The 26,134-nt window shown below is 39.0% G+C and overlaps 1 long non-coding RNA gene across 1 annotated transcript; it reads right to left on the bottom strand.

The window, feature by feature from the left end:
- Positions 1-10,020: 10,020 nt before the first annotated feature.
- LOC121395139 lies at positions 10,021-21,823 on the bottom strand. Its single transcript, XR_005962270.1, has 2 exons — positions 21,740-21,823; positions 10,021-10,459 (listed from the first exon to the last, which is right to left on the bottom strand). It is a non-coding gene; the product is annotated as an uncharacterized LOC121395139 (long non-coding RNA).
- Positions 21,824-26,134: the final 4,311 nt, after the last annotated feature.

Below are 26,134 nucleotides of genomic sequence, written 5' to 3'. Positions count from 1 at the left end.
ATTCTTGATTACTGCTAGTTACATTAATGCACTTATGTTCATTTCAGAAATGTATTTTTAGCTGTCTGTTTCAATTATGAAGTAGCTGAAGTTTTTTCTGCCAGAAATCATCCCTAGTTTCTCTGGGGGATGGCATAACACCTGGAAATGAGTCATTTCATAGAGATTTGCTACTTTAGTAGAATCATTTATTTTATCTGACCTAAAGGGGCAAATTTACTAAAGAGTGAATCGCCTTTTTTTAGCAAAAATTCAACAAAATGATCATTCACAGGGACATTAACAATTTACATAAAAGCGAGTAAGACAATCGCTAGAGAAAAAACTTACAAGTACTACGTACAAGTACAAGTTTTGCTCCATTAATGCACATTAATCCATACATTTATGGAACTATTCTACACATTACCCTTTTCAGCCTATTTTGACTAGGGATGTCGCGGACTGTTCGCCCGCGAACTAATTCGCGCGAACATCGACCGTTCGCGTCCGCCGAATGTTCGCGAACTTCGCGCGACGTTCGCCAATTTGGGTTCGCCTTAGCTGGCGCTTATTTTTGCCCTCTCACCCCAGAGCAGCAGATACATGGCAGCCAATCAGGAAGCTCTCCCTCCTGGACCACCCCCACACCCCCTGGACCCCTCCCCTTCCATATATAAACTGAAGCCCTGCAGCGTTTTTTCATTCTGCCTGTGTGTGCTTGGAAGAGCTAGTGTAGGGAGAGAGCTGTTTAGTGATTTGAGGGACAGTTGATAGTAACTTTGCTGGCTAGTAATCTACTTGATACTGCTCTGTATTGTAGGGACAGAACTCTGCAGGGATTTGAGGGACAGTGAGTTTAGGTTAGTTAGCTTTGCTGACTAGTAATCTACCTTCTACTGCAGTGCTCTGTATGTAGCTGCTGTGGGCACTGCTTCTGATCTCATCTGCTGACTGCTGTAATAACCCAATAGTCCTTGTAAGGACTGCTTATATTTTCTTTTTTGTTTTTTTACTTTGCTACTGTAAGAGCCCAGTGCTATTAGTCTAGCTGTGTTGGGGAGTGGAACTGGTGTGCTGCTCCTCCTAGTAGTTCACCACTACCAGCACCAACCAGAGTCAAAATTGTTACAAAGTATCTTATTTGCACCTGTTAGCTGTTCTGAGCGCTCTGCCAAAAGCTAATTAAGTTAGAAACTGTTTTTTTTCTGGCTGTTCAGTTCAGAGAAAAGAGGGACTGGTGTGCTGCTCCTCCTAGTAGTTCACCACTACCAGCACCAACCAGAGTCAAAATTGTTACAAAGTATCTTATTTGCACCTGTTAGCTGTTCTGAGCTCTCTGCCAAAAGCTAATTAAGTTAGAAACTGTTTTTTTTCTGGCTGTTCAGTTCAGAGAAAAGAGGGACTTTCCAGTACAAAAGAGGGACAGGGGGTTGAGTGGTCAAAAGAGGGACAGTTGGGAGGTATGCAAGTGCCACCTAGCTGTGTGAGCTTTTTCACATTCTGTCTAAATAACAATAATAATTCCGTGTCCGTAAACATCACCTGAGTGATGTTTTTACAGCAGCAATAATATATTCCGTACCCACTACTGTATACGTTGCCCTTGCAGGCATTGTTTGCCCAGTCTTTAACCAAGTGCCACCTAGCTGTGTGAGCTTTTTCACATTCCGTGTCCAGAAACATCACCTGAGTGACATAGTGTGATTTCTGCCCTTTACAGCACAAAACGCAGCGCTGTGTCAACAATGTATTTTTCAGATACATTTTTGCCCTTGATCCTCTTCTGGCATGCCACTGTCCAGGTCGTTGCACCCTTTAAACAACTTTAAAATCATTTTTCTGGCCAGAAAGGTATTTTCTAGCTTTTAAAATTCGCCTTCCCATTGAAGTCTATGGGGTTCGCGACGTTCGCGAACCATTCGCATTTTTGACGCAAGTTCGCGAATATGTTCGCGAACATTTTTTCCGCCGTTCGCTACATCCCTAATTTTGACTGATTCTGATTGGCGAATGGATAAGATGAAGCTACCTCAAAATTATTATGTTAGTGACATCATATCCTGTGCTCCAAAAAAGTCATGAAAAACTACAAAAACTGGCGATATTTCATATATTAATGTGGGATTATTATTTACACTTATTTAACCATTTGAAGCTCATGTCTCATGTTTTAGGGTGGGCTTATGTCTGGAACAATAGAGGATTTCTTTTGTCTTTATTTTGCTTCCTTGGACATTTTTAATAACAAGTTGCCACTTCCAGCAATTTTACCAATTTTGCCGAGACAAAGTTTTGCACTTATATGAATATGTGTAGTCGTCACGAAATAATGTCTGACGTAGTTGTGCAAAGTATGATGCGAAGTATTTCCATAATGAAAATTCTGATGTCAGTAAATCTTCCACCAAGTGTCTCAGCTACTATATTCATTTATTTGGATGTGATCAGGCAAAAGAACCACAAGGGTGACACATTCATCTTTATTTTTTCTAGTCTCTAGATTGTTACTTGTCATTTAAGTTGCAGAAACTGGAAAAATTTGGCTTTTGAAGTGGACTACCTTTTCAGTGTTCTCTTGTTTTTCTATAAAATAATTTACCAACAAAAATAGGCATTCAGGCACTCAAGGATTCCACAAAGGGCACTTAATCCTAGGCCTATTATCAATGAACTATGATTAAGTGACCCTAGGGCATAAAACGCAAAGGTCAAACAGAGATGGTGACTATTTTAATATAGCTAACTAAAGATTTTTTTTTACATTTTTGTGGAATCCTTGAGGGCTGTGCGGAGGGTCTGGGATCAATATTCCCTCTAAGGTGTGTGCTCGTGCAGGAGCAGACAGATTTGAGGCACACAGAATTTTGTGTGAAAACACAAAATTTTGTATTAATTCTGACCTGAGCACACAGTTATTAAAAATTGCACACACAAGTTTAAAATGTGTGCACAAAAGCATATTTTTGCGATGATGACCCTTCAACTTGATGAGTGTTTCTACATTGGTCCTTTGTGCCTTTTTTTGTTTGTGATGTCCTGGTTGTTCCGATTCTGATAGATATCTAGAAACCATGTTGGTGTAGGAAGGAAGGGTTTGGGTTCCTAGAGCACTGGGCTGATTTTTCGTTGGGGTACAACCTATACAGTCTTGACGGTTTGCACCTCAATGGAATGGGGTCCGTGGTCAGGCCCGGATTTGTGGAAAGGCCACCTAGGCCCGGGCCTAGGGCGGCAGGATTTTAGGGGGGCGGCATGCTGCCCAACACACCCACATTTGTTCAAAAACACTGGGGATGCGTTGGACATACAATCATTTTTTAAATTTCCCGTGCACCAATCCCCTATGCTCCTGTCCAGATGATGAAAATTTGAACGAATAGGGTAGGGGACAGGGGCGACTAATGGCAGTGGGCCTATGGGTGCCCACTATGTAAATCCGGCCCTGTCCGCGGTGCTAGGGGAAAGAATGGCTAAGAGGTTGGAGGAGTGTTTAAACTAGGCAAGGGGGGGGGTGAGATAAAGAATTATGGGGAAGCTAGGGTAGAAGGGGCAGTGGGATTAGTAAGGGGTCATGGGGGAGGAGTGAGGGGGGGCATACAGTTTACCAGCTAAGGAGGTCCCTCTGTTACAAGGAAAACAGAATAATACTAACTTAACATATAATTCTCCTCTAAGTAATGCAAATTTCAAAAGTAGTATGTATGCTGTATGCTGGCAAATGCACGGAGTTTGTCAGGTAAAATGGGAGACCTAGAATTAATTGCATGCTCTAAAAATTATGATATAATTGGTATCACTGAGACCTGGTGGGATGAAACATGTGACTGGATTGTGAATTTAAATGGTTACACCCTTTTTAGGAGGGACAGAGGGATTAAAAAGGGTGGAGGAGTGTGTTTGTATGTAAAGCCTGAATTAAAGCCATGCGCTAAAGAAATAACTATAGCTGGCACTGGTGAGGGTGTAGAATCACTCTGGGTTGAGATTTTGACTGGGCAAAAGGTAACAAAAAGAATTATCATTGGTGTATGCTATAAACCACCTCGTATAAGTGTCGAGTATGAAGCCCAGCTACTCTTGCAGATACAAGCGGCTTCACAGCTGGGTCAAGTTGTTGCTATGGGTGACTTTAACTATCCAGACATTGACTGGGGTAATGGGGTTGCTAAGACACAAAAAGCTAGTAGGTTTGTAAATATGCTGAATGACAACTTTTTATTCCAGCTCGTTCAAGAACCTACTAGGAATAACTCACTTTTGGACCTTGTAATAACTAACAATACTGAACTCATCTCTAACATTTGTGAGGGTGAGCATTTAGGGAATATTGATCATAACATGGTCTCCTTTGAGATTCTGTTGCAGAAGCAATTCTATAAGGGAGTAACTAAAACACTAAATTTCAGACGTGCAAACTTTGACAGTATAAGGGCATCTCTGCAACATATGAAGTGGGAAATGCTTTTCACAGGGTTAAACACAGAACAAAAATGGGAAGTCTTTAAAATGCTGCTTAATAAATAAACTTGTCAGTATATTCCACTTGTTAGCAAGGAACGTCGTTGCAAAGCAAAACCTTTTTGGTTCAATAGAAGCGTTGGTGTTGAGGCGGGTAATAAAATACGTGCTTTTAAGGCTTTCAATTTAGCTGGGACAGCCGAAACATTTATAAGGTACAAGGAGGCCAATAAATGCAAAGAAGCTATAAGGCAAGCTAAAATTGATATTGAAAAGGTATTGCAGCAAGCAGTAAAAAAAATCCAAAATTATTTTTTAAATATGTTAATAGTAAAAAAATGAAGCAGGAAGGGGTGGGACCTTTACTATCAGAGGGGGGTCAGCTGGTTGATGAAAACAAAATAAAAGCGCAGATTCTGAACTCATATTTTTCATCTGTCTACACAAATGAGGAACCAGTAAGTGAAGGTTTCCTTCTTAATAGAACCAATTCTAGTAATACAACTAATGATGCATGGTTCACACATGAAGAAATTCAAAAGAGACTAGAACATGTTAAGATAAACAAAGGTCCATGGCCAGATGGTATTCATCCCAGGGTAATTAGCGTTCTTAGCTCTGTGATTGCCAAACCTCTTTACTTAATTTTTCAGGATTCATTGAGATCTGGCATAGTGCCTCTATTCAAAAAAAGGAGCCCGTTCTCAGACTCAAAACTATAGGCCAGTTAGTCTGACGTCAGTGGAAGGAAAGCTTTTCAAAGGGTTAATAAAGGATAAGATACTGGACTTCATAGCAAATCATAATACTATGAGTTTGTGCCAGCATGGTTTTATGCGTAATAGATCTTACCAGACTAACTTAATTTCTTTTTATGAGAAGGTAAGTAGGGACATTGATTCTGGGATGGCAGTGGATGTGATTTACTTAAGACTTTGCTAAAGCATTTGATACAGTGCCACACAAAAGGTTACTGGTTAAATTAAGGAATGTTGGCCTGGAACATAGTATTTGTACTATATAGAGAACTGGCTAAAAGATAGACTACAAAGAGTGGTGGTAAATGGAACATTTTCTAATTAGACCAGTGTTGTTAGTGGAGTACCACAGGGCTCTGTACTAGGTCCCTTGCTTTTCAACTTGTTTATTAATGACCTGGAGGTGGGCATTGAAAGTACTGTTTCTATTTTTGCAGATGATACTAAATTGTGCAGAACTATAGGTTCCATGCAGGATGCTGCCACTTTGCAGAGGGATTTGTCTAAGTTGGAAAACTGGGCAGCAAACTGGAAAATGAGGTTCAATGTTGATAAATGCAAGGTTATGCACTTTGGCAAAAATAATATAAATGCAAGTTATATACTAAATGGCAGTGTGTTGGGAGTTTCCTTAAATGAGAAGGATCTAGGGGTTTTTGTAGAACAAGTTGTCTAATTCTGGGCAGTGTCATTCTGTGGCTACTGAAGCAAATAAAGTTCTGTCTTGCATAAAAAAGGGCATTAACTCAAGGGATGAAAACATAATTATGCCTCTTTATAGGTCCCTGGTAAGGCCTCATCTGGAGTATGCAGTGCAGTTTTGGACTCCAGTCCTTAAGAGGGATATAAATGAGCTGAAGAGAGTGCAGAGACGTGCAACTAAATTGGTTAGAGGGATGGAAGACTTAAATTATGAGGGTAGACTGTCAAGGTTGGGGTTGTTTTCTCTGGAAAAAAGGTGATTGTGAGGGGACATGATTACACTTTACAAGTACATTAGAGGACATTATAGACAAATAGCAGGGGAGCTTTTTACCCATAAAGTGGATCACAATACCAGAGGCCACCCCTTTAGACTAGAAGAAAAGAACTTTCATTTGAAGCAACGTAGGGGGTTCTTCACAGTCAGGACAGTGAGGTTGTGATGGCTGATTCAGTTAATGCCTTTAAAGGAATAGTTCAGTGTGAAAATAAAAACTGGGTAAATAGATAGGTTGTGCAAAATAAAAAATGTTTCTAATATAGTTAGTTAGCCAAAAATGTAATGTATAAAGGCTGGAGTGAACAGATGTCTAATAAAACAGCCAGAATCCAACTTCCTGCTTTTCAGCTCTATAACTCTGAGTTAGTCAGCGACTTGAAGGGGGGCCACATGGTACATTTCTGTTTAGTGAGTTTGCAATTGATCCTCAGCATTCAGCTCAGATTCAAAAGCAACAGATATGACCCATGTGCCCCCCCCCTCAAGTCTCTGATTGGTTACTGCCTGGTAACCAGGGTAACCAGTCAGTGTAAACCAAGAGAGCTGAAAAGCAGGAAGTAGTGTCCTGACTGACTTGTTGTACATCAAATCACTCCAGCCTTTATACATTACATTTTTGGCTAACTAACTATATTAGAAACATTTTTTATTTTTCACAGCCTATCTATTTACCCAGTTTTTATTTTTACACTGAACAATTCCTTTAAGAATGGCTTGGATGATTTTTTTGGACAGACATAATATCAAAGGCTATTGTGATACTAAGCTCTATAGTTAGTATAGGTATGGGTATATAGAATTTAATTAAAAGTAGGGAGGAGTGTGTGTATGGATGCTGGGTTTTCATTTGGAGGGGTTGAACTTGATGGACTTTGTCTTTTTTCAACCCAATTTAATTATGTAACCATGTTGCAAGGCCTGCTGATAACTGCTGCTTTGAAAGCACCTTTTGTATGTGAGCCCAAATACAGTAGTATATATCTCAAATATGGCAGAAACTGCACAGTTTTGCAACACAAATGTTATGCTGCTCAGATTCAAGTGTTCAGATTATTTTTGGCACATTCTTATTCTATACAACTCCATAAATAAACAGTGTCAGTGTTGGTGCATGTCATACTTACTACAACTGTACCTTTTGGATCATTTTGTGTACACTGTGGACACATCCACCCATTTCCCATGAAGGTGAATAGGACAAACTTTCATCCCAGTAGACTGACTAAATCAGTGAGTGTTGGTGGGTTACAACTCCTAGATCTTGTGTCCTGTAGTTTAACAACTGACATCTAGATGACTCGATTATGGCATTGACAATTTTGCACGTGTAGCTAACAGATATGTAGAGGTTTGCACAATAATACATAAAGAGGTGGAGCCAATAAAAGGAATAAATATTAGGTCTAAAATAAATATTTGAAAACATTTATCTAGGTAAGGGCTTAAATTGCCCTGCTATAAAATAGATATATTTGCAGCTCTTTAGCAGAGTGGTAACAGGGTTTTTCATAGACGATTCCCATTTTGGCACTGGAAACAGGTCAGGTCTAATGGGGATTCATGGTCTGGGTAAACTAATTGGAATAGACAAGACTGAAATACAAATCCTATTATAGAAAGTACTTGCTTCTGTAATCTGAGTACAAAACAGATAGAATTACCCTGAAGAGCCTTACTAAAAGCTAGGGAGAATTTGTATCATTGCATGCAATCTAAAATTGCAGGTCAGTGGGTTTAGAGGAATTCTATGCATACAAAAAATGAAAACCGTTTATATATTTTAGAAAGGTATACACAACAGCATAAGATTTCTGTCAGTTAACACTGATTCATTATGACTTGCTATAATGGGTAAGTGAATGGATTTTAATTTCATCAGTCCACATACTGAAAATGATTAGGGCCTTATTTAAATATAGGAACTTGAGGGGCCGTGCCTAGGGCAGTAGCTTTAGGGGGGTGGCCATTGGGTATATATATAATTAATTAATAATAAATAATCTTTGCCAGAGACTACCTGTGTAAATCCAGCATCAGAGCTGGGAAGGGGCTGATGGGTCACCAAGTGCTTTGTGGTGGAAGTGATGTTATGCAAATTCCTGCATGTGATGTCACACACAGAGGAAGTGATGTTATGCAAAATCCTGCATGTGATGTCACTTCCTTGAGCTGAGCGATACTGTTTGCTCTGGTGCCTTGGGTGGCACTGCACCCAAATAATTATTCTTTCATTGTAGGAATTATTAGAATATAGGAGACCAATTATATATAATTGAATTTATATGAATACAGATTAGTATCTATAATGCACGTGACACCTGTATCATAATATTAGGTTGTGAGAATATTAGTATGGGCAGTTATCAAAATCGAGGTTGGTCCAGCTAGTTGGCTCTCACTAGTATCTAGATATAATGCATAATGTACTCCCTATTTTAAATAATATGGATATTATAAGTGACCGAGGAAGCTTTTATAAAGGTCATGGAACTCTGATGTGAGAAATGACAGCACTAAGCACCGATTATAAGGATATCATTTTCATTAAATCTTGTGTATTATAATGTTTATAAGCATCACACTGATGTTTTTACACTTTGAAATGCATAAAAATGCATAAAATTGCATAATTGCATAATAAAATGCAATTATCATGAAAGGAAAGAACTCTAGCATGCTTTAACTTTGGAATAATTAGAGTATATGATTCTCTTTGATATATATGGATGCCAGGCTTAGATTGTGGGATGTTTTACTTGTGAGGTTACAGAGAAAATCATCAGGGTCATCATCTTAAAGGGGTAGTTCACCATTTAACTAGTTAGTATCGTGTAGACATTTTCATTTTTTCAGTTGGTCTTTTTTTATTTTCTATGTTTTTTTTTTAGTTATTTAGCTTTTTATCTCTCCAGTTTGGTATTTAAGCAGCAATCTGGTTGTTAAGGTCTTATTTACCATAGCAGCCAGGCAAAGTTCCAATGAAAGATGGGACTATGAACAGGAGAGGGCCTGCATTGAAAGATGAGTAATAAAATGCAACAATAAAATTGTAGCCTTATAGAGCAATAGTTTTTGGGTGCTGGAATCAGTGACCCCTATTCAAAAGCTTGAAAGAGGCAGAAGAGTAAGGCAAATAATTCAAAAACTATAAAAAATGAAAGCAAATTGCACAGTTTCTAGGAATATAACATTCTAACTAAAAGTTAAGGAGAAGATGCACCACCCCTTTGAACCTTTCCAAAACACAAAACCTACAGGCAGCCTGTGAGCGAAAAATAAGTTATTTATATTCTACAAACATTCTGTGCTAGTTTCTTATCTGTTGAAGGGGCCTTAAGGCTGCCTTATAGGCTGTGAATATGGTCTCAGAACCATATCTGTAGTTGAAGATTGTCTTACATAGCAGCATAATTTGCTTTGATTTAATTAATCTACAGCATTATTGATCTAAATTTCTAGGTATACTGCAAATCTATCATAATAATAAAAATTACAGCGTAATATACCTTTGAATACAGTTAAGAGCAAACATTTCTGGATTTTAATTTCCCCATTATAGCAATGAAAAAAATAATTAATGTAGACATATTATTACACCCAACAGTTTCAGTGCTTTTCTATATTTTTAAATGGACCCCCAGGTTCAGCACTGTCATATCCTCAGCCATTATAGCTATCATTATGCTTTTTTATATATGGCCTACACAGGGTCTCTTAAAACCTTCGTGGGCCCTGGGTAAAAATCAAATTGGTGGGCACCAATCTGGCCCTATGCCCTGTTTCCTAAACTTTTGGGATGAATATAGACACACAATAACTTTATGATAAAAAAGAAACTAGTTTCATGTAGAATATTTATTGATAAAATATTCAGTTATAAATAAAACTTGAAAAGAGTGCCACAATATTACAAATACATACACGGATTGTGGAAATTTCACCCTGTGGTCCAACATGACTTTTAGGTTCCTTGGACCATTAAGGTACAGTCAGGAGAACGTACTTGCAGACACGGGTTGACAAATGGGTGAGTTGTCTGGCCAGCGAGAGCTATGGTCAGTCACTGCTCAAACTTCTTATTAACGGCAACCTCTCTCTCCCTCTGCATGTCTATGTCAGACACAAATGGGTTCCCTTTTTATAAGGAGGGAATTGCCCACCTTATCCTCCCTCTGGCTGTCAATCACTGTCCTTGTCAGTTGCAGGTGCTGTCAAAATGGCAGCAGGTGGTGAGTAGGAGCGCAATAGAAGGTGTGGATGTTGGAGGGGGTCTTGGTGGCTGGTGGTAAAATAATTAGAGGTACAAATTAAAATGTATGCAAGCACAGTCAGATTAGGCCCACAGAATTAGTGGGCTCTGGGCAAATGCCCTTTTCGACCTTTTATAGATTATGTGCCTACATACTGTATTATGCATCACTTTACAAAGATGATATATCTTTCATATGAGTCCCTTTAGCAGTGGGGCTTGCAATCTAAGGTTCATATCACATTGGCAGACTATGGTCTCTTTAATCAGGAAATTATTACTCCTCCTGTATGTTTTTGAAATGTGGCCAGGAACTAAAATACCTAGAGGAAACCCAAGGAGCCACAGGTTTAATTACTAACACTTAAATGAGCACAGCCTCCTTTGACACCCATGTCAGTGTGATGGTAATGCGCAGTCAGAGATCCAGGTGCCAGAAGAATTAATTTTGATTAATGACTTTCCGGATAGTCTGTCTAATTAGGGCCAATGGCAGCTGCATGTATTTACTGCTAACCTGGTACTTTCCACTTTTATTATACTGGATGTAAAGGCAACTCATTTCATTTCTATGGTATATGATAAACCGTAGCATAGTAAGTATTCTTAAAACAATATCAAAACTATGAATTCTGGAAAACCCCAGTAAAATCCCCCCAAATGTTTGCCTTTTGAATTCTAAACAAACTTTCATATGAAAATGATACTGTATCACCTGTATGGAAAATTGCTGTTACTAATGTTCTGGAACCATCATTAAAAAAGCACTAGTTCACCAATGAACCCAAACCAGCAGTCTGTCTGTATTTTCTTATCACTCACATTCAACTGCATTAAATGCTTGTGTTATATTCTACGATTCATACAGTTACAGTATATTTCACCTTTTTCCTTTTAATTCTAGAGAAACTAGGTCTAGAAAAAAAAACAGGCCGACTACCTTTGCCCCTGTACCTTTCTCTGTAAACTTGAGCATCTACTCCATGGGTGGTACCTCCAGGATTTCTAATCCTTCTGCTTTGCTCATCTGAGCCTCAGGCTGCTCACTAGCTACCCTGATCCTAACTCTTACTCCTAGAGTGAGTTATAACAAAATTATCCTCACCCTATCTTCACCTACTGGGCCTACTTTCACACAGGCTCTGAGTATCATCACCTCCTATAGGTGAGATCTAAAGAGATCAAGTACATGTTGGCTTCCCCTCCTGGCCAGGTACTGATCTGCCAGGAAAATACGGTAGCCTGTAGAGGCCCCTAAACTGAAAGAGACAAAATGTTCAAAAATCAACAGCAATTTAAAGCAAAACAAAAGCAAAAATTGGCTAACATTGAAAGGGGTTAACCAACATTTTTACAGGTAAAAATAAATGTTTCAGTAATGTGAGTCACATGCCTATTTCTTATCATAACTCTGTAACATATATGTTTATTGTATAACGATTCCAAGTGCTATATCCTCAAGGGATGCAGTTATTATGGCTATGCCTGACTATATACACCAAACCTAACATGTATACAAAAAAAAAAACAAAACAAGTGATTTTAATGGAAATTCATAAAAGTACAGTATATGTTGTATGCTAGATATAAATAGGTGAAATAAACGTAGCAGCAATAAAAAGGACCACCAAGAAATGATGCTTTTAATCCTACACCTATGAGGAGATCAGTCTGTACTATCTGGTGCCAAAGTGAGTGCTTGATACAGCAGTGGTTTCATGTATACATTATATGTAGCTGTGTTATGTTCAAGGGAGACTTGAAACCAAAAAAAGAAAAAAGAAAAATCAGAAAACCACAAATTTAGTCTGTAAGTGTAGCATTACAGAACATATAATATTCTCCCTGTCTAAGCTGGACAAACTGTGTTTTTAGTTCTGGAAAATATAAATAATAAAATAAAAAATAATATATAATATTCTAATTCTGAGGGAGAGGGGAATTTTTATAGCTATAGAAGAAGGTTTAGGCCCCCGTGTTCTCTGGGCCTCCTCAGACCTCGTTGCTAGATGTGTAATGCATATTGTGTTACTGCAGAGTAATACATCACACATTACCAGGCTTCGCCATATAAAAAACAGCATACATTTTTTACCCTTTTTTTTCTTAGAGTGACTTCCGTCTGAAGTAATAAAAAAAAAAACGGCGTCAAATCTGGCGTTCACATGTCGTAAAATTACAAGCACCTTTATAAATTTGCCGCTTAATTCACACAACTTTTTACAGCGTTTTTTACTCAGCATAATAAATATGCCCCAATGTACACTGTCCGTAGCACCTATTCTGTGGTTAATGAGTACGGTTTTGCTGGCAGTGATGTTGGATCCGTATGTGCACAGTGCTCCAAAAGATTTATGAGATGGAGATGACCTAGAACCTAAGCCCCTAACATATGTGATGAGTACCTGACCCTGGATTGAATCTGAGCTTTTTATGTCGTTGTGGCTGAACAAGTCTCTGTTATTGCTAAATGCATACTGAGCCAAAAATATAGCTGCCTTGGTTCCATATCCATGGAATAAATTAACTTTATCAATGTTCTTAGTTTTTAACACACACAATTTAATAAAGGTGTTGTTTACAAATAATTATTTATAAAAATTCACAGCTGAATAGAATTATCTTTCCTTTCACAATATGATTGTAGTTTGCTCCTCTAAATTGCTATCTCTTGAAGGAAAGTACTTCTCCCTTTGGAGCAGATATTTCAGATTGTGTAAATGAGAACATTATGTTGTTGAAATTTCAGGTTTGCTATCCGGCAGCAAAAGAATTTATTTTTCCCTAATCAAACTTGTTGGATGATATTCTTTCAGCGAGTGGAAAACAAAAGCTAATTTGACTAGTTGCAGATGGATTGATCCACGTCAGTCATTAGACCTACATACCAGTTTTTAATTCAAAAGGTTGTCCAAGAGCATGGTGATGCTTTTTCCACAGCTTCTTTTCTCTTAGCGAGGCTTGCACTAAGCTTCAGTCTATATTTGGAACATGCTGCCACATTCCTACAGATTTGTAACTCTCAAAAGCTTTTTCCTCAAATAAACCTCTGCCCTGACCCCTCAGAATATGAAATCTCATCTGTTATTGACACTGCCTTTTGTTCATCCTCTTCTACTTGTGCAATTCTGGAACTTGACTCAATAACACATCAGCACGTCAACTATTCCTTCTTCTTCCTTGTCAGGGATCAACGGAGTCAATAAATTAATTGGCAAAAATTAATTAGTCAACAACTGATCAAGTAGCAAAATGATTGGCTGTAGATAATGCTTCCTGGCCTGTCCAATTACTCAGTCTAGCCCAGATTTCAAGATCGGTAAAGCTAGCGACAAACATACTGTACATATCTAATGATTTTAACCTTCACAACATGATTATCATGTGGATTGCAAGTTCGCAAGTTTGCTGAAGGATTAACATTTCCTAGGCAAGATTATTGAAAGTGTTTCATATAATACTCTTTATTACTTTATTCACACAACGCTGTATGTACAGTAAATAACAAGAAGAACAGGAAATGCCTAGTGTCCCCACATTTCCATACATGTGTAGGGCTGTGCTATTGTTGCGGTAATGCTGTTATTGTTTGTATGTATAAATGCAAAAATGCGATAGTATTCTGTTTTACGCGCCAAGACTTTAGTGCCTACATCTTTTGTTAAAGAAACTGAGCAAAGCAAAGTAAAGTATGCTGCTTTTGAGGGACTTCGTACTGTATATACTGTATTCCACAAAGGGTGGAAAGAAATTATTTTGGTTCCTGTAGCGCAAATGCACATATCTTTTCACCCTTCATTAAACAGAATCCATTTAACTCTTGCTTTATTTTAGTGAGGCAAATACACAGTTCTGTTGCTATCATAAACTGCAAGCTAAGCATCTCCAGCCACCCAACCGCTGGAGGGCCAAAGGCACGTAATCCCTCCCATGTACACAATAAAGTCATCTGATTTATTCAGATTTTGTGGGCAGTTTTCTACAGCATAAGGCTGCGTAGTTTGTAGTAGGAGGTGAAAAGGCTTGTAAAACAAAGGCAGAGAATTATCTGCATAGAGCCAGCTGCCAGATCCAGGCAGCATTGAATTCAATTATTCTAACCGTTCTCTTGCTCCAGCAAAGGCTTTAGCTGCACTTTTTCAATGGGGGCACAAGAGAATTCACCAGTATCCACAGCAGTCATGTGTTCCCTGCTACCTCCAGCTAGGCGATGAAAGATATCTTCATGTGTCAGCAGAAAGATGCCCTTGCAAGCCAGCAGCTGTTCAGCAGAGATATAGCACCATTACAGACCAGACACAGACACCAAGAGGGACTTGTTAACGATTCCCTTTCAGAAAGCCATTTGCAAAGTGAAGGCCTCCAGTGTTATAGCATAGCAATGAGCGAATGAACATGCAAGGCCAACAGCTGCACCCAGGTTGGCAGATACACTGCCATATAAACTCTACACAGAACATTAACTACATCCCCAATACTTCACACTTCATCTAGGAAAGCAGTCTTCCATTCTTCAAACTGTGTCAGACCTCCCAAGTTTTCAAATGCTTTGAATATAGCAGAGAAGGGGGAAAGCTGTGGATTCATTGATTATTGGAGAGAAAGGAGGGGTGTTAAACATCAAGGGGAAAGGCTGTGCTGACAGAAATATGAAGCGACATACAAAAGCCTAACTGGTTTTTTAAAACATTTCCTGAAAACCAAAAATGTTGGGATTTCTAGTTCAAATGGAAGTCTGCTCTGATGCCTGTGCCGATCTCTGTATGTGTATATTGGGCAGCAAAAATCACATCAGCATCCTTGTCTCCATCCCCCCGAGCAGTTGAAGAATACCAGCACTAGAGGTTTGTATTTCCCAGTGACATCATTTAAAGCTTCTCAATCTCAGTTGCAGGAAGTGTGCGTAAATCTGAGATTGACTTTAGTGTCCCTAAAGAACTCATTTTAAATATAATCTTATGTTTGCTATACACTGGAAAAAATTCTATAATCAGTGGCGATCTATTCATGCAAAGTGCATTTAAAGCCAGATTCTCAGGCCACTACATAAGTCCGCTAGCACATCTCTACTTTCTGTGCTTGAGCAGCTGTATCGTATGTTGTGCAGAAAATATAATCAGTTTCCAACTGCACTTTAGAGATCACATTCCCTGACTAATACAACAACCATAGGTGCACAGGTTCCCATTCACAATATATTCAACGGCTTTAGTACAACAGTGCATGAAGAATTCTATCATTATCATTTTAGGAGGTTATTTTTCTTATTTCCATTTTTCACCCCTCCAATAACATTGTGCCATTCAATGGAGCATTCAGAAGAAAAAATGTTTTCAGCTGAAGTCGTGTCAAAAATGGCTTTGCTATAAAAGTTCCAGAAATCATTACTGGTCTTGTTAGCTGTTATGTTACACACATACTTTAGTTATATAATTTTTGCTGTGTGCTGTATCATATTATGTCCTTCACCTCTACCTGTGGCCCCAGGAAGCTAATAATGATCTTTAATCCTTCCCTTCTGTATCAGATTTCCATGTGTTTGGCAGCAACCATTTTATGTGCTTCTAACTGCCCTTCCAATCTTGGTTAAAGGAAAATTATACCCCTCAAACAATATAGGTCTAAATGGAATAAAAAGATATTGCATAAAACAGCTCATATGTAAAACCCTGATTCATGTAAATAAACCATTTTCATAATAATATACTTTTTCAGTAGTATGTGCTCAGGGCAGCCATCAGGGGGGGACAGGGGTGAGAGTTGTAGGGGGCCCCAAAGGTAAGGGGGGCCCAGCCACACCGCAATTTATTGATTAGCCGAGCCCCCTTGCTTTCTGAATGCTGCTGACTTAGGGAAGGCAGGGCGGGAGCACAAGGGGAGGTATCTTCTGTCCATTCCTTTCCCTTATTGGTCACTGAGTTTAAGTCCCGGTTGAGCTGCTCAGGGATTGGATAGCTGAGGTTTGAACTTCTCCTCCAGCTCATCCAATCACCATGCAGCTTTACCAGGACTTGACATTCTGTGACCAATAAGGGAAGAAAATGCTGTCACTGGAAGAAGATGCAGCCACCTGTGCTCCCCTCCTCCCTTCTGTAGTTGGCAGCTCACTGACAGCAGGTGGACCCCACTAATGAAGTAAGTGTAACATGGCAGGGCCCCCTAAAGGTAACCCTTTGTGGTCCCTGTTGTGTGGTGGGGCCCTGGGCACTTCTGGGGGGGGGGCAAGTTTTTTTACATGGACGTTTAAGGGGGCCCTGACCACCAATTTTCTTACAAGTGGGGGGGGCCCTGGCCACCAATTGTTTTTCCCCATGTGGAGTCCTAGCCACCAATATTTTTTAATGGGGGGCCCTGACAACAAATGTTTTTTTAATGGGGGAGACTTGACCACCAATATTTTTTTATTAACATGTGGGAACCATGGCCACCAATGTTTTTTTTTTTTAGTGTGTGGTGGACCTGTGGGGAGGGCGGACCTGTAGGTGGGGCTTGTGGTGGGTGCATATGAAATTTTTTCATATGGGGCCCTGCGATTTCTGATGGCAGCCCTGTATGTGCTATTGGGTAATCATAAATAGAAAACAGCCATTTTAAAAAATAAGGGCCGCCCCCTGGGATTGTATGATTCACGGTGCACACAAACATACCAAACAAACGATACATGTTAGGTCACATGAGCCAATAAACAGACAGAGTTCTGTCTTTTGATTTCACACTTCTTCCTGTTACAGTTGTAGTATTTCTGGTCAGGTGATCTCTGAGGCAGCACACAGGCCATCATGAAATGGTGGCTCAAGGCAAGAGATGTAAAAGGGCAATATTTACTTTAATAAATATTCCAGTTTGATAAGATTCTTTAATATGCCACCTTATTTGATATAAACTATCTGTTGCTTAAGTATTCATTTTGGGGGTATAGTTTTCCTTTAAAGGGATCCTATCATCGGAAAACATGTTTTTTTCAAAACACATCGGTTAATAGTGCTACTCCAGCAGAATTCTGCACTGAAATCCATTTCTCAAAAGAGCAAACTGATTTTTTTATATTCAATTTTGAAATCTGACATGGGGCTAGACATTTTGTCAATTTCCCAGCTGCCCCTGGTCATGTGACTTGTGCCTGCACTTTAGGAGAGAAATGCCTACTTGGAAGGCTGCTGTTTTTCCTTCTCAATTTAACTGAATGTGTCTCAGTGAGACATGGGTTTTTACTATTGAGTGTTGTTCTTAGATCTACCAGGCAGCTGTTATCTTGTGTTAGAGAGCTGTTATCTGGTTACCTTCCCATTGTTCTTTTGTTTGGCTGCTGGGGGGGAAAAGGGAGGGGGGTGATATCACTCCAACTTGCAGTACAGCAGTAATGAGTGATTGAAGTTTATCAGAGCACAAGTCACATGACTTGGGGCAGCTGGGAAATTGACAATATGTCTAGCCCCATGTCAGATTTCAAAAATGAATATAAAAAAATCTGTTTGCTCTTTTGAGAAATGGATTTCAGTGCAGAATTCTGCGGGAGCAGCACTATTAACTGATTCATTTTGAAAAAATTTTTTTTCCCATGACCCTTTAAGAAGTATTCACTGGCCAACTGATTGGTTAGCTGGATGGATTTTTGTCTTTCCAGTTCAGCTGTCTGGAGGTCTGCTTATTACAGTGAGTAGTGTTCTATATACAGTAACTGTTTATGCATCAGCAATATGTGCAGAAAGAAATAGTATTCAGAAGCATTCAGGAAAAAAAGTATTTCTAAAGTAGAGCATTTAAAGCTTATCAAATTGCTGATTATGTTATAGGACTGCAGAGATGCTGACATGGAATAGAGACATTAAAGCACATGGACTAGGTTGCAGATTTATCAAAGAGTGAAATTACTCTTCACCACAAAAACTGTCGCCCACTTTTAAATCATTCCTATGGGAGTTTTAGAAGCATATTTATCAAATGGTAATTTTAACTTTCACCCACTTTTTACCCATTAATAGAAAGTGGTTGTCTTTTAGGGTCAGGCCACACTGGGCATTTTGGGGAGATTTGGTCGCCTGGCGACTAATCGCCTCGTCTTTTCGGCGACCAATCTCCCCAAACGGCTTCTCTGAATTTGTGCCGGCTAAAATGAAAAAAAAACCGCCGGCGCTAATCACACGCGGCGATTAGTTTTCTGAAGTCGCCCGAAGTTTCCTCGTGAGGCAACTTCGGGTGACTTCGGAAAACGAATCGCCGTATGTGATTAGCGCCGGCATTTTTTCAGTCTCCCCAAAATGCCCAGTGTGGCCTTACCCTAAAAGACAACCAGCAGAGCAGCAGTACCTAGAATAAGTATTACATGGGAATCAATGTGGAAGGGTAAATAAAGCAGGGCTATGTCTTCTGCTGTGTTCCCAATTATGTGGAGTAGGTAGGTCCCTACAGGTTGCTGAGGATTATGAGACAAATATCAGGCACCTCCATAATTGCGATGATTAATGTTAATACTGTGTATAATCTTTGGGTCCCGTTCACTTCTTTTTAAATATTCTAATTAAAGGAAATGTAAAATTGCTCTTCTAAGTACTTTTGCAATTTACATTATTTTTTATTCGTTTTCAAGATATTAGCAGTTTTTAAACTGCTAATATATTTCATTTGAAGCAACAGCACCACCTGCTGATCATTTTGGCCAACTGGCTATAGTTAGCTGACAATTCATTTCCTATAGCGGGTGGAAGGGCAAGGCGGAATTTTTTTAGCACGCACACTGTGAGTGCACTGCTGCGATGTTCTATATATGGTATACGGTATTCCCAGCAGGGGGCTCGGTTGCACATCCTGCACCCGGACCCAATGGTGGCTTGTTACGCCACTCTGCCCCTTTTAGTGATGTCACAGGTTTGTGGGTAGAGATGTGGGAATTAATTTTAAGCCAACTATAACCAGCTGGTCAAAATTATCAACTTCTGTTGCAAATTCATTATATTAGTAGTTTCAAAACTAAATACTAAAATAATGAATGTAAATGTCAAACGTGCTTATAGAAATCTTACATTTATTTATTATAGGGATGCACTGAATTCACTAAATTGGGTTCGGCCGAACCCTCAAAACCTTTGCGAAAGATTCGGCCGAATACCGAACTGAATCTGAATCCTAATTTGCATATGCAAATTTGGGGTGGGAAGGGGAAAACATTTTTTACTTCCTTGTTTTGTGACAAAAAGTCATGCGATTTCCCTCCCTACCCCTAATTTGCATTTGCAAATTATGATTTGTATTCACTTCGGCTGGGCAGAAGGATTTGGCTGAATCCGAATCATGCTGGAAAAGGCTGTAAATTTTTCGTTTGATTGCAGGCTGGCACAAACTAGACTTCACTCCAACAGTTGATGCAGTTAAAAAGTGATTTATTGAAGAGAAAAATCTCTCAATATGTAGCCTACACATTGAGATGTTTTTCTCTCCCAAAGCTGAAGGTCTAGGGCATGAACACTTGGACCCCTCAAATATTTTGGTAAGTTAAACTGGCAGGGCCGCCATTAGAAATCAGGGGCCCCCGTAAAACAAAATGTTCAGGGCCCCCTGGGCCCCGCCCACCCCAAGCCCCAGCCCAGATCCCGCCCACTCCACACTACAGTTAAAAGGCCACATAGACATAAGTGCTAAAAAAGGTAACCCCCCCCACACACACACGTTATAAAAAGCTATTGATAGTCAGGCCCCCTTATAAGTTAAAAAAATAATTGGTGATCAGGGCCCCTCTATAAGTTAAAAAAAAAAATTGGTGATCAGGGCCCCCTATAAATTAAAAAAAAAACTTTGGTGCCATGGCCCCCCATAAAAGGTTTTTTTTTAAAAAAACATTGGTGGTCAGGGGCCCCCCTGCAAGTAAAAAACAAAAACATTGGCGCCAGGGCCCCCCATAAAAGTTTTTTTTTTTTTTTTTTTTTAAAAACATTGGTGGTCAGGGGCCCCCTGCAAGTAAAATAAATTGAAAGCCTGCCCCCCCCACAAGTTATAAAAAGCCATTGGTGATCAGGGGCCCCCCTGCAAGTATAAAAAAAATTGGCCAGATCCCCAAAAAAAAATTCCTTGCCAGGGTTGATTAGCCGGGCCTCCCTGCCTTCAGCATGCTGCAGACATATGTCCATTGTGGTCCTTTAAGAACAAGTCCCGGTAAAGCTGTACAGGGATTGGATAAGGGGATCCAATCCCAATGCAGATATACCGGGACTTATTCTTAAAGGACCAATGAGGTTACAGCAAATCTTAATAGGAGAAAATTTTCCGTGCAGCACGCTGAAAGCAGGGGGGTCCGGCTAATCAAGTAAGTGAAGCATGGCCGGGCCCCTCATTAGACACAAAACCCTGCCTGGGACAACTGTCCCCCCTGTGACCCCCTGATGGCGGCCCTGTGTTTATGTGACAGAAAAGGGACCTAAAGGAAATAATGTACACGTAAAGAAAGAACACGTATGAGGATTAGAATATTACCAGAAAAATTTGATTTTTTTAAGTGATATATATGTTTTTGTTTTGGTATTGGTAATGACAGGCTCTTATCACAGTAGCAGACAGATATAACACAAAGACAAACACACCTTATTAACCATGAATACAGCAGCTGCTGCTTTTCTTGGTCACTATTCTCACCTTGCAAAACTGTTTTTATATGTTTTGCATTTAAAACCTGCTATTAAATTTAGAGCTAGTGTCTACACTAAAGGTATCCGTTTTCTTTCTTATAGTCTTGCCAAAGCACATCAGACTTCTTCCTAATCAGTCCCTCAGCACCCTGCCGGGATACTATTCCCAGTATACTTTTTTTTATTATTATTATTATTATTAATGTTTTTATGTATATTTTTATTTATGTTGTGCTTGAGCTAATTGACTCACAAGGTACTGAATATAAATTATAAATATATATATAGGCTGTAAGCTCTGCAATAAAACATTTTTATTTATATAAATAAGACGGACCTTCTTGGTATTCATTTATATATATATATATATATATATATATATATATATATATATATATATATATATATATATATATATATATATATATATATATAGTAAAGTTCAGGGGGAGTGGGATCGCCCATGCACTACGGCCACAACACAATAGTAGTATAAATGTCCTTTTATTTCGCAGTCAAACTTAAACAAGCTGTATCTTCAGCAGGTACAAATGACAACTTAAACAGGCTGTATCTTCCGCAGGTAAAAATGGCAGTTTGAACACAGTTTTCAGCATAAATTAATATTGGCTTTCATGCTCAGCAAAACTGACAAATTAAACAGTTCATTTTCCCATTCAGGGATCAGGCTCACCTAGCCTTGCAAAATGTTGAACTCCCAGTCAGGAGAGCAGTTCCCAAACACACTTCTCTTGTGCAGACCTCACGTGTATCTACCAACCCCCTTCCTGAACTCTCAGGGCTCTCTTAACTCCTGTACTGCTGCAGTAATTAGCCCTGCTGTGCACCCTCCAGGTACCTGAATAAAGGGGAAATATACCTGCTGTCCAGGACCCACCCCTGGAGTCCTGTACATAATATATATATATATATATATATATATATATATACAAACAACTGGATAGGTGCACTCAGAATACTGATAAATGCCTAGGTGCTGGAACATAAATTCATAATAACAAAACAGCAAAAAGTTCGCACTCATAGGTCTTGTGATGAAATAAAAGTGTATATCATCAATGACAGCTCGCATTTAAGAGCCGAAACGTTGAATAAATATACACTTTATATATATATATATATATATATATATATATATATATATATATATATATATATATATATATATATATATATATATATATACAGTATATATATATGTTATATATTAGGTGAAGTTTACTGGTTGTACATTACATTCTTTATATGGATGCTCAGCAATGTGTACTGGCCCCATAGACTATAATGGTGCATATGTTTTTTTAAAAGATATTATGGGTAGTGATGGGCGAATATGACCTGTTTCGCTTCCCATAAATTTATGAAACAGTGAAAATTCACCAAAATGCATTGAAGTCTATGGGCGACAAATGTTTGACACACAACAAATTGTTTCACCCATCACAGTGTATGGGAGTCATTTTTGCAGCCAAAAATTCCACTCATCACTAATTATGATTAATAGTTAATTAAGTGATCTGAATTATGGGAAGACCGTCTCTCATAATCTCTGTTTTATCCATAGAATTTTAAGAAATATTTCCTTTTTTTCTGTAGTAATGTTCACAATGGAGGGAAAGTTGCTTGTATAAATATAGTTTTCTTTAGGTTATTTTACACATTTTGTTGAAATTTCAGGCAAACATTTTAGTTTAGATTATCTAGTTGTTATAGGCCTGTGAACATTCCAAAGCACTGTTCAACTTCTGTATATTTGTGTCTGCAAAATACAAATTTGATGCTATGTAGCAGAAAGGAGATTCGCAGTGAAGTGCACATATTCATCATTTCAAGAAATAAGCATATAGAAATTATCTGGAAAAGGAAGTCTTATACTGCAAATTCATTGCTAATGTGGCTAAGACAGCTTCCCGTTTAATGCAAGTGAAAAGGGAAGGTCAAATTTCCATTTAATTTTTTTGTACATGCTTAGTCAGTAGTTGTTAGGAAATGTATTTTAAAAAATGGCATTGTATACCCTTACAACCATACTAGGATTTCAGATGGTCTTTTTTTCTGTGCCGATTAAGCTAACTAAAGACACGCACAGGCTTTATAATTAATCTGAAAAATATATACTTCCCACTGATGAATCGTTACTGTATAAAGCCAAATGAGCTGGAATGCTTTGCATCACCCTTTTTGATGCTTACATTTGGTACAGCATTTCGCAAGCAAGCATGTGCAATCACTGAGCTCTTTATATTATTTGTTGTTGACAGTGGGGACCTAGCTACTGATACACTTCTCTGTATATCCTGCCATTGAACAGTTTGCTGGGCTCTGCAGGTGTAGTTAGCTCCTTTGCTAAGGTTAGCTGTGTCAGATAGAGACATTATAATTGATTGATTGATTGATTGATTGGTTGATTATATTTGTACCTATTCACTATATTAGCTATAGGCAACCTTTAACATTCAAGCTGCTGCAAAATCACAACCCCAACATCCTTAGGTAACCCAGTTAATAAGCTTCCCCACCCCTTTCATTTGGGATGGGGAACAGAAATCTGAAATCAAAGTATGTAAGAATGCAACCGATATTATTATGCCTGAAGTTTAACAGTAATAAAATATCAAACTTTGAAAAAAATAACTTGGAGCTGAAATCTGTACTGAAGGCTTTTATTCCTTCCAGCACTCATGTATGCCAACAATGAACTACTCGAACTCTTGAGAAACCGTAAAGCAGACGCACCTTTCCAGATATATTTTATTGCAGCACAAGGGAGAAAAATCAATGGTTTACTTTACAGATCAATTTGTCTTCAGTTAGAACACAGGGATAGATACAACCAAATAGAAGAAAGGATTCATGTACACATTCCATGTGCAATAGTTAGCTTAACACATCTACAAGTTAGCCATATTTATTGTACTTTAGAAAAAAATGTGGCTGTCAAATTTGCTTTCCCAGCTAAGCCATAGGAAAAAGAGGGGAAATATTCTATGATAATGATATCTAACAAATACATACTGCATATATGTTAATCCCTGTTAAAGATGGCCATATACGGAAAGATCAGCCCATATGAGGAGGTTGCCAAATGAGTTAATCTTAACCCTAGCTGGCCATTCAAGGGGTAGTCAAAAGGAACTGATTATTTGCCACCCCCAGCTTGTGTTTACAGTCAGAAAAACTAAATGTAATATAAAAGAGTTGTCATTGCATCTATTTCTCACCAAATACTCAGTTTATAGAACATTAATGACTACTTGTAGGGTGGTTATGTTTCCAAAAGTATTCTATCCACGGTCACAGTCAGCAGCCTATAGGCCCATGTGTGGTGCCAAAACAATAGCTCCCCTGACTAATGAACTGATCAGACTTTAAACGGGCAGGTTTGAAAATCCCTTTAGGCAAATACTGCATTGTGCCTTCTGATGCGTGAGACCTTTTGTACAGTCATTTGTGCTCAAAACGCACATTAGAGTGCTTTAAGGACTATAGCATTCTGTACCTGCAGTAATAGGCCAAATCATCAAATGAGCCTGATTTGCCTACAACCTGGTTATCCAAATAGGCAAAGATCAACTTTACACCCAACTAAATGAGTTATTTTTATGTAGAGACCTTGAGGTTTAGGTATGGTTTTACTCGGGCAGTTTTCCTGTATTTGGCCACCTAAAGTGGTCCTCTGATTCATACAGGCAGCTATTGCCCTTTCTCCAGGTCCATTGTGAGCTTTGTCAAGGTTTGCCAAGTAGGTTTCAGTGTTTAAAAGTATAAAAGGAGAGCACACATGTGCTCAGGGCTCTCTTTCTGGATTACACCTTGCAGTTAGGTGGGTAAAGGAGTGGGTCTGAGCAGATTACAGGCCCTAAGGTAGAGACAGTTTATTTAGTGTCAGAAGTTTGCTCTAGGAGCAAACGTTAGACGCAGTGTATTTAGTGAGCAGCCTCCAACAAGGAGAGTAGTTGGGGGTTAGCACCCTTGCGGTGATCAAGCTGCCAGCACATGGACACAAGTGGGTGAGCACAAGGGCAGGGGGAGCTGCCAGAGAGCAAGATACCACTGTGAGTCTACCTCTGCTGGGTAAAGGATCACCAAGACAGGCAGTACTACCTCTGAGGAGGAGATTTACCAAGAGTATTCCTAACTGTGAGTGTTACCATCTGTTGAGAGGATCTCTGGGATTGATATAAATCTGAACAAACTGCCATTGAGAAATGTTACATTCACTTGAGAATTGCCTGCTTGTTCAATAAAGAAGTTGATTTGTTTGAAACAACCCCTGGGCTGCTGTTACTTTAAGCCTGACTGATCTGTGCACCAGGAGACACTCAGTATCCACCTGAAGTGGTAGGTGTTTAAAGGGGCCACAACACACTGCTGGGATTTGCAGCAGTGTGTAGTTTCAGGGTGCCCGGTATACACTGGCAGCAAGTCAAGACTATTTCCACATATCTTAGGCCCACCTATGTTTACATGTAAGGTCAGCTTATTATTGTTCTATATCAAGAAGAACTCACATTTTCTTTATTTTATAATAAAAGTAAAATATGCAATAGTAACACATGTTGAAGTGGACAGAACTGTTACTGGCAGGTTCAGATGAAGTCTTTCATGTCTAGTGTGAATATGAATTCCCTTGTGAGTTAAGATCTCAGTGTTCGCACAGTTCCAAGTTCTTAAGGTACAATTCTGTTTGCTGTGTAAGGTTCCCACCTTTTTCTCAGTTTTGGCCTCTTTGGATTAACTTTGCAATTGCTTTGCCAACATTCTGGCAGTTTTGCACTTGGCTGATTACATTATATGGTGTCATAATTGCTATACTTTCTATATTCAGACTGGGCCGATTTTTCTTCCTCAGAACTCTCTCCCTGAACTTGTAATATCAATGGCAGAGACAGAGCAGTAGTTCTGAACCCCCCCCCCCCCCCGTGTGATGTAGTCACAGGGAGGCTCAGTATGAAGAACAATTAGAGTAGGATTTAGAGACAATTGCTATTTCCTCTCATAGATATACATGAAAGCCAAAAGCCAAGTCTAAAGGGCAATTAAGGTGTGTTTTAAGGTGAAAGCTTTT

The sequence above is a fragment of the Xenopus laevis genome, chromosome 6S, assembly GCF_017654675.1.
Source record: "Xenopus laevis strain J_2021 chromosome 6S, Xenopus_laevis_v10.1, whole genome shotgun sequence".
Lineage (NCBI taxonomy): Eukaryota > Metazoa > Chordata > Amphibia > Anura > Pipidae > Xenopus > Xenopus laevis.
Note: the sequence above shows the minus strand (reverse complement) of the source record. Positions and strands in the feature narration are given on the sequence as shown.